At 41.0% G+C, this 16312-nt stretch overlaps 1 long non-coding RNA gene across 1 annotated transcript; it reads right to left on the minus strand.

Moving 5' to 3' along the window:
- Positions 1 to 631: 631 nt before the first annotated feature.
- LOC109493890 lies at positions 632 to 15730 on the minus strand. The gene is made up of 2 exons (XR_002148370.3): positions 15145 to 15730; positions 632 to 919 (listed from the first exon to the last, which is right to left on the minus strand). It is a non-coding gene; the product is annotated as an uncharacterized LOC109493890 (long non-coding RNA).
- Between the last annotated feature and the right edge of the window lie 582 nt (positions 15731 to 16312).

Below are 16312 nucleotides of genomic sequence, written 5' to 3' on the forward strand. Positions count from 1 at the left end.
AAGGACAGAAATGGGAGAAGAGGGTGAGAGAATGGACCCCAGAGCAATTGATTAGTATGGGGATTGGAAACTCCGTTGCTCACAAAGCAGGTAAGGTAGAAGGGGAAGCAGCCTGGAAAACTGGAGCATGCTCACATCGCCTAAAGGGAGCAGGAGTGCAGCAAGCTCATCCACTGTTGGATATTCCCATTTGTTTGGAGATGCCAGAAATCTGGATTTTATCTTTCTCTGTGACATTTTCAAATTTTAAATGCTAGGATCTAAATAAAAACACTTTTAAACACTATGCAGACTAAATAAATCTGTGGAGTAGATTGGGCCCAAGTTTAGACAGACCGCTGGCTTAGTATCTCTAAGGGCAGTTTGTCTTTAGGAACTACATCCTCAGTTGTGCTGATTCTATGCAAAGCTAATCCCCAGGCTACGGGGAAATCCCATTTCCTGGAGCAGGCCTCGGGTGGGGGCACTTCTTGGTCTTTCTTTCTGAGCTTGTCTCATTGGGCCCATCACTCAACTTTCTATGATGAATGTTTTGTTGGGTTCTGTTCCATGGAGTTAAAGGAGCATGGAGTGTCTCTCATCACAGCCCTTCTTTCCTAGGAAAATAAATGGCCAGCTCCCGGGAGTTAGGGATTTTTTTATGCAATGACTTTCCTCCACGAGATTTATTGCCGCAGCTTTGTGAGAGATTTGTAGTAAGTAGTGTTCGGGCTGTAGGTCTTAAATCCTCAATGCCACAGTCATAACTCTCCAGGAAGGAAATGATAGAAGATCACAGTAGCTAATATTGCATTATGATGATACTGTCTCTGCAGAAATGATTGCCGTCTTGCTGCTGCTGTCTTACTTAGGAAACGTGAGCTCTTCAAACGTGTTTGAGATATCTATCCCGGTGGTGCTCTGCGAGATCCCGAAGAACCTACAGACGAGGGGAAGAGAGCAAACATTTACTGAGTGTCTACCACTGCCCCTTTCACATATAGGGAGACTGAGGCTCACAGAAATTTAATAATTTTCCCAAGGTCTCCTGCTGTAAAACCTCTCTGATTACAAAGCAGATTTTGTCTACCATGCCACATGGAACATCTATTTTTACATATAGGAGGTTGTCTAATGAATCAAAGTCGATAGGAGTGAATAGTGAAATATTATCCCCCTTTTAGGTTTAACCCGAATCTACGTCACTTTTAAATTCAGTGTACAGTGTATGTACGGGAAGTCCAGAAGATAAACAATCTGAGTAACACCACGAGAAAACAAACAGTCAGACAAACCCAGACTGTAGAATAAAGACAATCATCCCAGTCATTTCAAACAGTCAATGTCACAGTGAAAAATGTCAAGATGCGCTTCTAGTTCAAAGCAGAGTGAAAAGAGAAATGAACAAATGCAAGATATAAACCTTAATTGGATCCTGGTTCTAATTTTTTTTTTTCAACGTTTATTTATTTTTGGGACAGAGACAGAGCTTGAACGGGGGAGGGGCAGAGAGAGAGGGAGACACAGAATCGGAAACAGGCTCCAGGCTCCGAGCCATCAGCCCAGAGCCTGATGCGGGGCTCGAACTCCCGGACCGCGAGATCGTGACCTGGCTGAAGTCAGATGCTTAACCGACTGCGCCACCCAGGCGACCCTGGATCCTGCTTCTAAATGGAACTACTGAATATAACATTTTAGGAACAATTGAGAAAATTTGAATATGGACTAGATGTTAGATGATATTAGAGATTATTATTAGTTGTCTTAACTGTGATAATGGCATTGTGGTTATGCAAGACAACAGTTGTATTCTTAGGAGATATGTATGTACTGAAGTGCTGAGGAGTAAAGTATCATGATGTCTGACCTTCCATTTCAAATGAGTGAGAAAAAATTATAACACATAAAATATTTTATAAGTAAATAATGAATTTTAAGAAGAAACAAAATAAAGTGTATACAGTATTGTAAATTGCTGAATCTAGGTGGTGCGTATGTAGGGAACCTGTGCACTATTCTTTCAACTTTTCTGTGCATTTAAAATTCTCCATAGTATAAAGCAAAAATGTACAAGTAAAAAACTTGATTGGACTAAGCTGCCTCAGAATGATAAAGCGGGGGCTATATTGAATAGGGTGAACGCATTTTGAAATTCCTTTAGAAGATTAAAAATATGGGGGCGCCTGGGTGGCTCAGTCATTTAAGCATCCGTCTTCGGCTCAGGTCATGATCTCACTGTTCGTGAATTTGAGCTCCACCTCCGGCTCTGTGCTGACAGCTCAGAGCCTGGAGCCTGCTTCGGATTCTGTGTCTTCCTGTCTCTATGCCCCTCCTCCACTCATTCTCTGTCTCTGTCTCTCTCTGTCTCTCTCTCCAAAAAAAAAAAAAAAAGATTAAAAATATGGACAAATGTATATAGCTTACAATTGGTGTTCATTAGAGTCAGCGAAAAAATATTTTCAAAGGATAAACATAGAAAACTATGGCCATATAAAAACATATTTGCTGGTGGACAAGAATTAAAACGGCATCTGTTTGGTTATTGGAAATAGAGGTGATTTTTTTTCCCAAAATTACTCTTGCTATATCATCTTTTCCATGAATATTATCATCAAAAAGTATGCTCATAGACCAAGACAGGAAAAGGTCATAACTCTTGCTATGGTGTGAGGTTACAGATGACTATTTTTCTTTTTTAAGAGTCATCCTTGGGGGCACCAGACTGGCTCAGTTGGAAGGACATGTGACTCTTGATCTCGAGGTTGTGAGTTTGAATTCCATGTTGGGTGTAGAGATTACTTAAATAAGTAAGTAATTTACTTATGTTTACTTATTTTTAAGAGAGAGAAAAAGAGAGAATGAATGGGGACGGGCAGAGAGAGAGAGGGAGAGAAAGAATCTGAAGCAGGCTCCATGCTGACAGCAGAGAGCCAGATAAGGGGATCAAACTCACAAACCACAAGATCATGACCTAAGCCAAGATCAAGAGGTGGATGTTTAACTAACTGAGCCACCCAGGCGGTCCCCCAATTTTTTTTTTAAAGAGTTATCCATGGGGCACCTGGGTGTCTCAGTTGGTTGAGAGTCCAACTCCTGATTTTGGCTCAGGTCATGATCCCAGGGTTGTGGGATCAAGCCCCCTGTCACACTATGCAAATGAGTATGGAGCCTGCTTAAGATTCCCTCTCTCTCTCTCTCTCTCTCTCTCTCAGCACCTCTCCTCTACCTGTGCTGTCTCTCTCTCTAAAATTAAAAAAAATAATAAAAATAAAAAAAGGAATAAAAAAGTCATCCTTAAAGTCCATTATAAAAAAATATCCTGTATCTTATATTTTTATAATCAGTACATGCGTTGAATTCATTGTGCTACTAAAAACAAATCATTCTGGGAATTTCAGCTCCATAACTGTAGCATGGTTAAAAAGATCTGGGAAAAATCTAGGGAAACAACCATAAGTGAAAATTAAGTAATTAAAAATTGAAAACAGTTCCAGAAAGTTTTGTTCATGAATGGTCAAGAAAATAGTTTCATCTAAATTATAAGAATGACTGTCTAAAATAGGGTTTAGCAAACACAGGCTGGCCACCTATGTTTGCAAATAAAGTTTTATTGGAGTACAACCATGCTCATTCATTTATGTATTGTGTATGGCAGCTTTCAGACTACAACAAGAGTTGAGCGGTTTCAACAGAGACGCTGTGGCATGCAAAGCCTAAAATACCACTAGCTGGTCTTTTATGAAAAAATCTGCAGTGGGGTGCCTAGGTGGCTCAGTCAGTTGAGCATTGACTCTTTTTAAAAAAAAAAAGAAAAAAATATCTTTTGATGTTTATTTATTATTGAGAGACAGAGAGGGACAGAGCATGAGCATGGGAGGGACAGGGAGAGGAGGAGACACAGAATCTGAAGCAGGCTCCAGGCTCTGAGCTGTCAGCAGAGAGCCCTATGCAGGGCTCGAACTCATGAACCGGGGAACTCATGAACCAGGAGATCATGACCTGAGCGGAAGTCGGGCACTTAACCAACTGAGCCACCCAGGGGCCCTGAGAGTTGACTCTTGATTTTGGTCATGATCTCACAGTTGTGAGATCGATCCTGCACTGGGCATGGGATCTGCTTGGGATTCTCTCTCCCTCTCTCTCTCTGCCCCTCCCCCATGCACACTCTCCCTCTCTCAAAAATAAAAATAAACTTAAAAAGTTTGCTGAGCCCTAGTCTAAAAGTATCCATGTATATGAAAAAGGATTAAATGACAATACAGAAAAACAAGGTGGATGTGTTATGGTGGGCATATTGTTGTAATATTTTATTCATAACTTTTAAAATTACATTGTTGGGGCACCTGCATGGCTCAGTAGGTTAAGCATCTGACTTCTGATTTGGGCTCAGGTCATGATCTCATGGTTCATGAGATGGACCCCCACATCAGACTCTGTGCTGACACCGCAGAGCCTGCTTAGGATTTTCTCTCCCTTTCTCTCTTCCCCTCCCCCACTCGCACTCTCTGTCTCTCAAAATAAACAAATATTTATTATAAATAAATATAATAAATAAATAAAGTTACATTGTTGTTACAATGTGGTTTGTTCATTTAATAAATATTTTTAAGAAAAAATAATCGAATGAGATGTTGTTGTTTTTGCAATGCATGAAATCGTGAGGGAGGAAGCAAATAACAAGTATGTATTATATAGCTATTAAAGCTTGACACGGAAATTGTAATTTCCGAGTGACAAAGAAAATAATCAGAAATACAGGAGGGAAATTACTAAGGTAATTCTCATAGGATTGTTCATAATAACAAAATAGTGGAAATAACATGTTAACTGTTAAATAAATAATGGTTTATATGATGGAGTATTACACAATCATTAAAAAAACAACACTTTTTAGAGCATTTATTACTTTTGTAATCGGAAACAATTCTATTTTTGAAAGGCTGAGGAAACAATAGAAAATGTTCACGATAGTAATTTAAGCAAAATAAATCACAAAACATTTCAAAATAACTGTTTATAAGCATTATCTACATCTACATAATCTTACAAATACATAAAAAAATATCTGGAAAATATAAACTATACTCATCAACAGTGGTGTAGGAGGTGAAATTTAGGAAGACTTTTTGTTTCTCAATACAATTCTAGAGTATTTAAATTTTTTTAAAGCATGTATATCAAGAAAAGAAATATATATATCCATCTTTATTTTTTTAATTTTTTAAATTTAATTTTAAGTAATCTCTACACCCAATGTGGGGCTCCAACTCACGACCCCGAGATTAAGAATTGCATACTCTACTGACTGAGCCAGCCAGGCACCCCTATATATCTGTCTTTAAAAATAATACTTATTAGGGCCACCTGGGTAGCTCAATTGGTTAAGTGTCCAACTATTGATTTTATTTTATTTTATTTTATTTTATTTTATTTTATTTTATTTTATTTATTTATTTATTTTTTTTTTAAATTAATTTATTTTTTTTATATATGAAATTTATTGACAAATTGGTTTCCATACAACACCCAGTGCTCATCCCAAAAGGTGCCCTCCTCAATACCCATCACCCACCCTCTCCTCCCTTCCACCCCCCATCAACCCTCAGTTTGTTCTCAGTTTTTAACAGTCTCTTATGCTTTGGCTCTCTCCCACTCTAACCTGTTTTTTTTTTTTTCCTTCCCCTCCCCCATGGGTTCCTGTTAAGTTTCTCAGGATCCACATAAGAGTGAAACCATATGGTATCTGTCTTTCTCTGTATGGCTTATTTCACTTAGCATCACACTCTCCAGTTCCATCCACGTTGCTACAAAAGGCCATATTTCATTTTTTCTCATTGCCACGTAATATTCCATTGTGTATATAAACCACAATTTCTTTATCCATTCATCAGTTGATGGACATTTAGGCTCTTTCCATAATTTGGCTATTGTTGAGAGTGCTGCTATGAACATTGGGGTACAAGTGGCCCTATGCATCAGTACTCCTGTATCCCTTGGATAAATTCCTAGCAGTGCTATTGCTGGGTCATAGGGTAGGTCTATTTTTAATTTTCTGAGGAACCTCCACACTGCCTTCCAGAGCGGCTGCACCAATTTGCATTCCCACCAACAGTGCAAGAGGGTTCCCGTTTCTCCACATTCTCTCCAGCATCTAGAGTCTCCTGATTTGTTCATTTTGGCCACTCTGACTGGCGTGAGGTGATACCTGAGTGTGGTTTTGATTTGTATTTCCCTGATGAGGAGCGATGTTGAGCATCTTTTCATGTGCCTGTTGGCCATCCGGATGTCTTCTTTAGAGAAGTGTCTATTCATGTTTTCTGCCCATTTCTTCACTGGGTTATTTGTTTTTTGGGTGTGGAGTTTGGTGAGCTCTTTATAGATTTTGGATACTAGCCCTTTGTCTGATATGTCATTTGCAAGTATCTTTTCCCATTCTGTTGGTTGCCTTTTAGTTTTGTTGGTTGTTTCCTTTGCTGTGCAGAAGCTTTTTATCTTCATAAGGTCCCAGTAATTCACTTTTGCTTTTAATTCCCTTGCCTTTGGGGATGTGTCGAGTAAGAGATTGCTACGGCTGAGGTCAGAGAGGTCTTTTCCTGCTTTCTCCTCTAAGGTTTTGATGGTTTCCTGTCTCACATTTAGGTCCTTTATCCATTTTGAGTTTATTTTTGTGAATGGTGTGAGAAAGTGGTCTAGTTTCAACCTTCTGCATGTTGCTGTCCAGTTCTCCCAGCACCATTTGTTAAAGAGGCTGTCTTTTTTCCATTGGATGTTCTTTCCTGCTTTGTCAAAGATGAGTTGGCCATACGTTTGTGGGTCTAGTTCTGGGGTTTCTATTCTATTCCATTGGTCTATGTGTCTGTTTTTGTGCCACAACTATTGATTTTAGATTAGTTCACGATCTCACACTTTGAGATCAAGCCTCACGTCAGGCTCTGCACTGACAGTATAGAGCCTGCTTAAGATTCTTTCTCTCACTCTCTCTGCCCCTTCCCTGTGCTCTCTCTCAAAATAAATAAATAAACATTAAAAATAATAATATTTATTAAAATGTTTTCAGTGACCTAGTTAAATGTTTATAAAAAGCCAAATGCCAAATTACAGAAAAAATATGATCTCAGGTTCAGGAATAAAACATACAAAAACAAAGACCAAGAAAATATCAAAATATGAAGTGATGTACCACCTTGCACCTGTCAGAGTGGTTAAATTAACAACACAAGAAACAACAAGTGTTGTAGAGGATGCAAAGAAAGGGGAAACTTTTGCACTATTGGTGGGAATGCAAACTGGTGCAACCACTCTGGAAAACAGTATGGAGGTTCCTCAAAAAGTTAAAAATAGAACTACCCTATGATCCAGCAATTGCACGACTAAGGTATTTACCCAAAAGATACAAAATACAAATCTGAAGGGGTTCATGCACCCCAATGTTTATAGCAGCATTATCAACAATAGCCAAATTATGGAAAGAGCCCAAGTGCCCATAAATTAATGAGTGGATAAAGAAGATGTGGTATGTATATACAATGGAATATTACTCAGTCATCAAAAAGAATGAAATCTTGCTATTTGCAATGACATAGGTAGAGCTGGAGTGTATTATGCTAAGCGAAATAAGTCAGGCAGAGAAAGACAAATATCACATGATTTCACTCATATGTGGAATATAAGAAACAAAACAGATGAACGTATGGGAAGGGGGAAAAAAGAGAGAGGGAACAAACCATTAACGATAGAGAACAAACTTAAGGTTGCTGGAGGGGAGGTGGGTGAGGGATGGGCTAGGTGGATGATGGGTGCTAAGGAGGGCACTTATGATGAGCACTGGGTGTTATATATAAGTCATGAATCACTCAATTCTACTCCTGAAACCAATGTCGTCCTGTATTTTAACTAACTAGAATTTAAACAAAAATTTAAAAAATACAGGAATTATTACTTCTGAGAGACGTCATTGTGGATAATTATTACTGTATCTTTTTACACTGATGTCTATCTTCCTGATCTTCCTACAATGGACATGTATTACTTAGATAATCAGGAAAATTTTAATTCTTAAATCAGTAAGAATTTTTAAAAATAACTTCTTAGAGGAAAAGAATATTGTTGCAACTACTACCAATTGATATTACTAGACTTTTGGATCCCTTTATCTCTGTCTCTGTCTGTCTCTCTGTCTCTCTCTTTCACACACACACACACACACACACACACACACACACACGGTAATTCCTCACAATAATGACATACTATTAAACTCTACCAGGTCCCCCATTTCTGTCTCACATTTCCTGGCCTTTTCTCATAACTTCCCAAAATCTTGTATGCCATTTGAACTCTACAGGTGAGAGAGAAAGGAAGAAGATGAAAACATTCAAGCATATATTTTCTGCAATTCTCCCGATATTATGGAAAGGATAAAATAGCCAAGTCCTTATAATGGCCACAAGGCGTACTTGAACTGTATCCTTTGCATGCACCCTTACCCCCTGACACATGCACTGCTCTGATCTCACCTTACCACTCTCTCCATCATTCTTAGACTTCCTTCAGGCCCCCATGCAAATTTTGTTGTATTAGGGGACAGCTAACAGGCTTTCACCAATTCCACCAACTTGGTTTCAAAGTGTTAGCAAAATATGCTGTATTAAATCTGAATGAAATCATCATAAAAGTGAAAAATCACTCAATAGTCAGTTCCCAAGATGGCCTCCTGATATCTGGATAGTCTTCTCCCACTGACTAGGGTTGACTTGCATAACCAGTAGGATACTGCAGACATGACAAGGTAGCTTCCAAGGCGAGGCCATAAGAGACATTGAGACCTCCACCACACTCTCTTGGATTACTCACACTGGAGGAAGAGACTCCCTACTACAGGGAGACCCATATGGTAATGAACTGAAGTTTCCTGCCAACAGCCAGCATCAACTTGCCATTAACACATGTAAGCCACCTGGGAAACAAATTGACCAGCTCTAGTCAAGTCTTCATATGGCTGTTTTTCTGGCCAATATCTCAGCTTCAATTTCATGAGTGACCTCGAGCCTGAACTACCCGGCTAAGGCACTCCCAAATTCCTGACCCACAGATACAATGAGGGATTAAAAACAATCCTTACTGTTGTTTCATCCACTAAGTTTGGGGGTTAATTTGTTATACAGCAATGGAAAATTAATACACTCACTAACTTAATTCTTAAGGCCTTTTAATCCATATAGCTCTAATTCCTTTAAGTGACCCACCCATCAGCATAAGTCCACACAAACTCAGGCAAAGAAGTAGACCACTGTTTCTCGGATTGTCCAAAGTACCATTCTCCACTTCTTTTCCTACTTCCCAGGGTCTCCAGGGCCCATCTGTCTCTACATCTCAGCAAATGATACTCACTTCTCTTGCAACAGGGTTGGGGCAGATTTCAGCCTGCACCTTCTCCCATGTTTCTGTTAGTCTCCATCCAGAGCCTTGCCCATCTCCACAAAGAAAGAACAGTTTTCATGTAGAGAGAGTCAGTCTTGCTCATTTGCCCTCTTTTTTTTTTTAAGTTTTGTTTATTTTTTTAGTAATCTCTACACCCAATGTGTTGTTGAACTCACAACCCCAGATCAACAGTCACGTGCTCTTTTGACTGAACCAGCCAGGTGCCCCAGCCCTGACTCTTTCATCACCAGTGTTCTTTAGTCTCTCAACACTTCTCTGCCTCCACCAGGAAGCTTGAGTTCCATTAAGAAACATTCTCTGTAGAATGCCTCTCTGGTTCAGTCAGTTGAGCGTGCAACTCTTGATCTCGGGGTTGTGAGTTTGAGCCCCATGTTAGGTGTAGAGATTACTTAAAAATAAAATCTTTAGGGGCACTTGGGTGGCTCAGTCGGTTAAGCATCCGACTTGGGCTCAGGTTGTGATCTCGCAGTTTGTGACTTGGAACCCCACGTTGGGCTCTGCACTGGTGGTGCAGAGCCTGCTTGGGATTCTCTGTCTCTTTCCCACTTGTGCTCTCTCTCTCAAAATAAATAAATGAACTTTAAAAAAAAAAGGATTGAAAGGGGCACTTGGGGTGGTTCAGTTGGTTAAGCATCTGACTTTGGCTCAGGTCATGATCTCATGGTTTGTGAGTTCGAGTCCCACATCAGGCTCTGTGTTGACAGCTCAGAGCCTGGAGCCTGCTTCGGATTCTGTGTCTCCCTCTCTCTCTCTCTCTCTCTCTGCTCCTCCCCCGCTTGCACTCTGTCTCTCTTTCTTTCTGTCAAAAATAAATATTTTAAAAAATTAACAAAAAAAAAAGATTAAAAAAAACCAAAATCTTTAAAAAAAAGAAACATTCTCCATATGTAGAGAATGAGCCCCTGATTCTAACATGCATTGTGTGTGTGTGTGTGTGTGTGTGTGTGTGTGTGTGTATGCATGGTGTGCGTTTGTATCTGCCTATATGCTGTAACTATATATCTCTGTGTATTGTACGCATATATGCTTTGTGTGTCTATATGTATGTTGTGTATGTTTGTATGCATGTCTTGTGTGCATGGGGGTTGTGTATATCTGTATTATATTGCATGTATATCTGTGTTGTGTGTGTATATGTCTCTATGCATGATATGTGTATACATGTGTGTGTACTTATGCATGCATCCAGCTTCACCAGCCTGGAATTCATACAATCTCCCTCCATAAGGATGCCCAAAATAAAACCGATTCCTAATTTTGATAAGTGTACCATAGTTACATAAGATGTTGGCATTAAGTGAAGCTGGATAAAGGGTATACAGGAACTCTTCTGGAAATCTAAAACATTTCCAAAAAAGTTTTTTTTAAAAAAAGCTATTACCCAGATTAGTAAGAAATTCAATCTTCTCCTCTTAGGTCTGAAGCTTCCTAGGGGTACTTAACTTTAGTTCGGAGGCACCACACTCATTGTGACTTCCTCACCGGGGGAGGTGGAGTCAGGCCTGATGCCTGCATAAATACGGTCCAGACGGATACTCTCCAACTTGCCAAACTGGCATTCCAATTTGCTAAACCTGCAGTGTGATTGCCAACAATCCAGATCCCCTTCCATACTTAGTATAGTAGAACATTTTTTTAAAGATAAAAATAAAAGAGAATTCTTAGGAAAAAAAAAAAAAGAATGAAGCACAGATTGAAGGGCCAGCAGTTAATTTAAGGCATAACTGCATTTTTAAGAAACCAGAGGAGGAGATGGGTCTTATGCCTGACTTTGAATGTTCAGGTCTAGACTGGGCAAAAGGAGGCCCCAGAGACAGAGGAGCAGAAAGCTGCCCACTTAGCAGACTTAGGCCTTAGGTATTCAAACCCTTCCTAGACCTGTGTGTTGCCATGGGCCTGATAGTTTACAGATGGTTATCTTGTGTTCAAATATTCTTTCCTCCACTTCTACCCCACAAGTCAATTAAGACTTCTTTGGAGAAGAGTGGATCTCCCTGCCTGCCAGGCTGGAAACAGAGTGCTCAGCTCCTGGGGGGAATGTGGTCTTGTCCTCCTCTCAGCTCACTAAGCAACCTGTTGACAAGCTTATAATTACCAGAACTGTGTGCTACACAATGAATGTTCTTGGGGATTTTAATGATCGAAGTGAATGAACCTGCTTCAACATTTGGAAACGTGCTTGAGGAGAATAATTGCTTTAAAGTGTTTCATAAATTGTTGCTAGGAGACCACATCAAGATGGGCCTTTTTTACTTACAACTTGAAGTTCAACTGGCAGGAAATTCTCCCATTGAAAATATAGATAAGCAAACAGAACAATTCAGAAAAGGTTGGGCGGGGGCCGGGGGGAGAATGACAGAAATCCACTAGCTACTAGAGAAAATCTGTCCCCTGAAACAAAATGGAGAACAAGAGGTGAGATGATGTCGGTGACAGTTATGAACTTGCATCTCAGTTCTTACTAGGAATATGATCTTGGACAAGTTCTCAGTTTTATCTGAAAAATGGAGTTATTCTCAGTTTTATCTGAAAAATGGGGTTATCAATAGCTCACTCATAGGATTAGAGATCACGAACATGTGAATGAACTAAGCATGATACTCCCCCAAAAGCAGTCCTGACACAAGGAATTGGGTATAGGTGGTTTATTTGGGAGATAATCTCAGGAAGTTCAAAGGAGACAGTGAAGAAGATAAGATTGCAAAGGGAAAGAAGTCAATAAAAGGTACATCAGTGACTAGGAAAGCCCACTATAGATCAGTCCTCTGAAGGGAAACCTCTGAAGGACCACATAGAACACATCTCAGGATTCTCCTGCTGAGGGATGGGGAAGCTGAGATATTTATCCATTGACTCTTTTCTCTCGGTGGTGGAGGGTTGTCCCTAGGAGCAACCTTAAATAACCGGCACCTCCACAATGCCCTAAACTACTAATGTCTCGTGGAACAGGAGAAAACCCCCAGGAAGAGAAGCAGGAAATTATGGGCATGTGATGTAGGAACCTGCCAGTGTTACCAAGAACTATTCCACTCCATCCGCATGTGAGCCCAGAGATGAACCAAAGGGATGCGGGTAGGGACATCAACAGAATCTGCTACACTTAGGATTCAACAAGGTAAAATTAGTTGATGATGACGAAATCAAGGTCAAATAAAAACAGTAATTCTGTAAATGTTGCTGAATCTAATAAAAGTTTACTTTGCAGCAAGGCTGGCAGTGATGACATTTTCTTCTTTTTTTCTAGACTTCCAAGCAGATACAAAATAGCCTGGAACGTAGGCAAGTTTTCCATACTAGTGTGGGCAAGAAATGGTTGACTAAATCCTTTATATATAGCAGTCTCTTGTGGACCAATGTCTGGGGGATCTGGAACATTCTTAGGGAATTCAACTGGACTTCAGACTTCAAGCATTATTTTTGAATTTAAATTTAAATTGTATTTGGAAATTACATTCCTATTCTGCATGGGTCAGGAAGGAAGTTTTCAGCTACTTCCTGTCTAGCAGTCCCCCCTCTGCCTAACAGCTGTTTGCCATCTGGATCATTAGCAAGCCAGGCAGGGCTCAAACTTGGCGTGCAAGAGCAAAAGCAGGTCAATGTTATTCTCCAAAGTTTTGCCAGCATGTCTGTTCCCCACCCAGCCCTGAGAAGAGCTTTAGCAACATCATGATGTCCCCACAGCATGGAAATGGAAATGGAAAGCTATGTTGGCAGCATAAACAGGAAGCAAGGGGATAAGGCAGGGCACTCCCTTAGGAGGGGACAAAAAAAAAAAAAAAACGGCTGATGATCCCTCCCCCAATACTCCCAGGCTCCAGCTCCCCTGCTAGGAATCAGACAGATGAGATATGGAAAGGAAAAAAAGTCAAGAAGGAAAGAAAAATAAGCAACAGAAAGATAATCAGACATTATATGCCTCCTGATGGAAGAACCCAGTACCACTTAAGAAGTAGTCTGGCTAAAAAAAATGAACCTGAGTTTGATCAAGACTCTAGTTTTTTTGTTGTTGTTTTGTTACAGGAGGGCGGGAGAGACACTGGTCCTTGTCTCACCAAGTTGAAGAATGAATCTCAGGGACAACAGAGAGTGAGCAAAGCTAACAGAGTTTATTGAGGGAAAGTACAACGCTCTCAAGAGTGAGAGGGGTCCCGACTGGGTTGCCGCTGAGGATTTCTGTTCCCGACTTTTCGCTGGGACCTTATCAGAAAGTTTGTGAGACTTCATGCATGGCACCTCGGGCAGCTCAGGCAGGTGCAGAACATGTTGATCTCATCCTCTTTTTTCCCAAACGCTGCTGCCGCTTTCTCAGCCTCCCACTTGTAGCTGCAGCCGCCTCCCTGAAGGTCCCTTATGTCTCCCTGCCTAATGTTAACCCTTTCCCTATTCAGTTTTTCTTAGGTTTGTTATTTTGGGGTGAAGGGGGAGAGAGCAGGGGATGGGCAGAGACAAAGACGGAGAGAGAGAATCCCGAGTAAGCTCCATACTCTCAGCACAGAGCCTGACGTGGGGCTAGAACCCAGGAACCATGAGACCACGACCTGAGCTGATACCAAGAGCTCTGGTGCCCCAAGACTCTAGTTTTAACTGCCAGTGTACAAGAAATGTAGAGGACATAGTAACATGTTAATGCCACCACAGGAATGGATGTAAAATCTACACTGTGGGAAACTACAGAGTGAATCACCAGGTTTCAACAAATAAAGGGAAACATGTAGATTAAAAGAGACTTAAAAGATATATTAACTAATTGCAACGTGTGGATCTTACTTAAACAAGAAGGATGATTTTAATCTTTATCTAGACTATTAAAAATTATGAGTATATGAGAAAGGAAATGTGACTACTGACTGAATATTATGATAAATATATTTTTACTTACTTGGGTCAGTGACAATAGTATTATTTACAAATAAACTCCATATCTTTTAAAAGTACATAATTAAATGCTAATGGTGAAATTATAGGATGTCTGGAATATTCTTTAGAAAGAACACGGTGGTGGGAGCGGATGTGCCGGCTTGGTTATGAGAAATGAAGAACACAGGGGGCTCTTAAGCTACTCTGTCTACTTTTGGGTGTGTTTGAGATTCTCCACAACAAAAGAGTAAAAGTAAAAATGAAACAACAAAACCCAACAGGCTACCTTCAGGTCTTAACCAGGAGGCCTGTAAAGTCTGTTTCAGCAGGAGGTGGGTTTTGGATCTGAGGTCATGCTCTGCTTGGGAGGAAGCTTTGGTTTTCCAGCTCTAACAAAGCCAGGGGGTGAGGGGTGAGGTTCAGGGTGCAGGGGCAGAATGCAACTTCTCAGATTGACCCTTGATTTTAGGGATCTAGCCCCATGCCCTGTGGCCTTCACTCCACTCCCAGGGGACCAGCCTGAGGGGTTGTTTTTTTTTTTCTTCATTAAAACAAGCTTTCTACCCCAGACACATGAGAGTGCCAGGAGTTACTACTGCAGGTGTGGCTACATTGTTACTATGATTGAGGCAGAGCAGAATTCGGAATGTAACTTGGAGCCATGTAAGTCTCCTTACACTAAAACTACATCATGAAGCTAAAAATACCACCAAGAAATAATATAATAATAATGATGATGATGACAGCTAACGTTTATTGCGAGCTGACTTTGGGCTAGGCACTTCATCTGTGTCCCTTGTCACAACTTTGATTACTATCCCTGTTTTACAGACAAGGAAAACCGCCTTAGACAGGTTATGTAATTACCCGAGTTTGCACAGCTGAGATGTAGCAGAGCTGGAACTCCAACGTGCTTTATTAGTTTGCTGGGACTGCAAACAAAGTATCACAGGCTAGGTGACTTAAACCGTCCAAAGTCATTTTCTCACAGTGCTAGAAGCTAGGTCTGAGAGCAAGCTGGACTTGGGGTTGATTCTTCTGAAGGGCCACCAGGGAAGGATCTGTACCAGGCCTCTCTCTTTTCCAGGCAAAGCCATTTTGATCTCTGAGAACCTCATCTTCTGCCTCAGATCCCCTGACTCTCATGTCACTGCACAGGCTAACCTCTCTGCCTCGAAGGCCTTTCCTCATACATCTGCTAACTCCTCCTCTTATTCCTCCAAAGCTGACAGCAAGGACCACCACTGTTTAGAAGCCTTCCCTAACCTGCCATGGTTTCATTCCTGGAGCCTAAAGGCCTCTCATCTGGAGAGACAGGGGTAGTATCTCAACCTCTATGGAATCCCCATTCTGGGCGCGACGTGTCACAGTAGGGAGGGAATGTTTGACCATTTGATCCCCTGCCTCACTTAAAGCTAGCAGCACCGCAGACCCCTGAGTGGCGGTTGTTTGCCTGGACCTTGAACAATCCCTGTGGCTTTGTCCTCCACCCTTTAAAAGCTGTTGATTTCCATTGTCTAGTCATCCTCTGACTCGTGGCTGACCAAGCCCTGGGCACCATGCCCATTTCTCCAAGCCCGCTGTTACCCTCAGCCTGTCATGTCACAGTGTGATAGAATAATCCTCCTTTCACCTGCCTCTATCAGTGCTCCTTCTCTATCTCAATGTACAGGGCAGGACAGAAGACAGTGTGTGCGTGTGTGTATGTGTGTGTGTGTGTGTGTATGAGAAAAAGACAGAGAACCAGACTGGTGTAAGCTACAACACACACACACACACACACACACACACACACACACACACACAAAGCATGCCATGGGCTTATGAAACTGAAAAACCCAGGGGTACTGTTTAACTTCAGTCCAGACACCAAACTCAACCTCCTCACCCATCTCCACAAGATAATCGTGCATGCCAAACATTTCATTCATTTGGTACATTTTAGCAAAGACTCCTGCATCACCATGAAGGGTTACATCCTGTGGCAGACATCCTTCTGCCTTAGCATTGTGGTTGCACACTCTCCCCCCAGCCC

This window comes from Felis catus, chromosome D4 (genome assembly GCF_018350175.1).
Source record: "Felis catus isolate Fca126 chromosome D4, F.catus_Fca126_mat1.0, whole genome shotgun sequence".
NCBI classification, from domain to species: Eukaryota; Metazoa; Chordata; class Mammalia; order Carnivora; family Felidae; genus Felis; species Felis catus.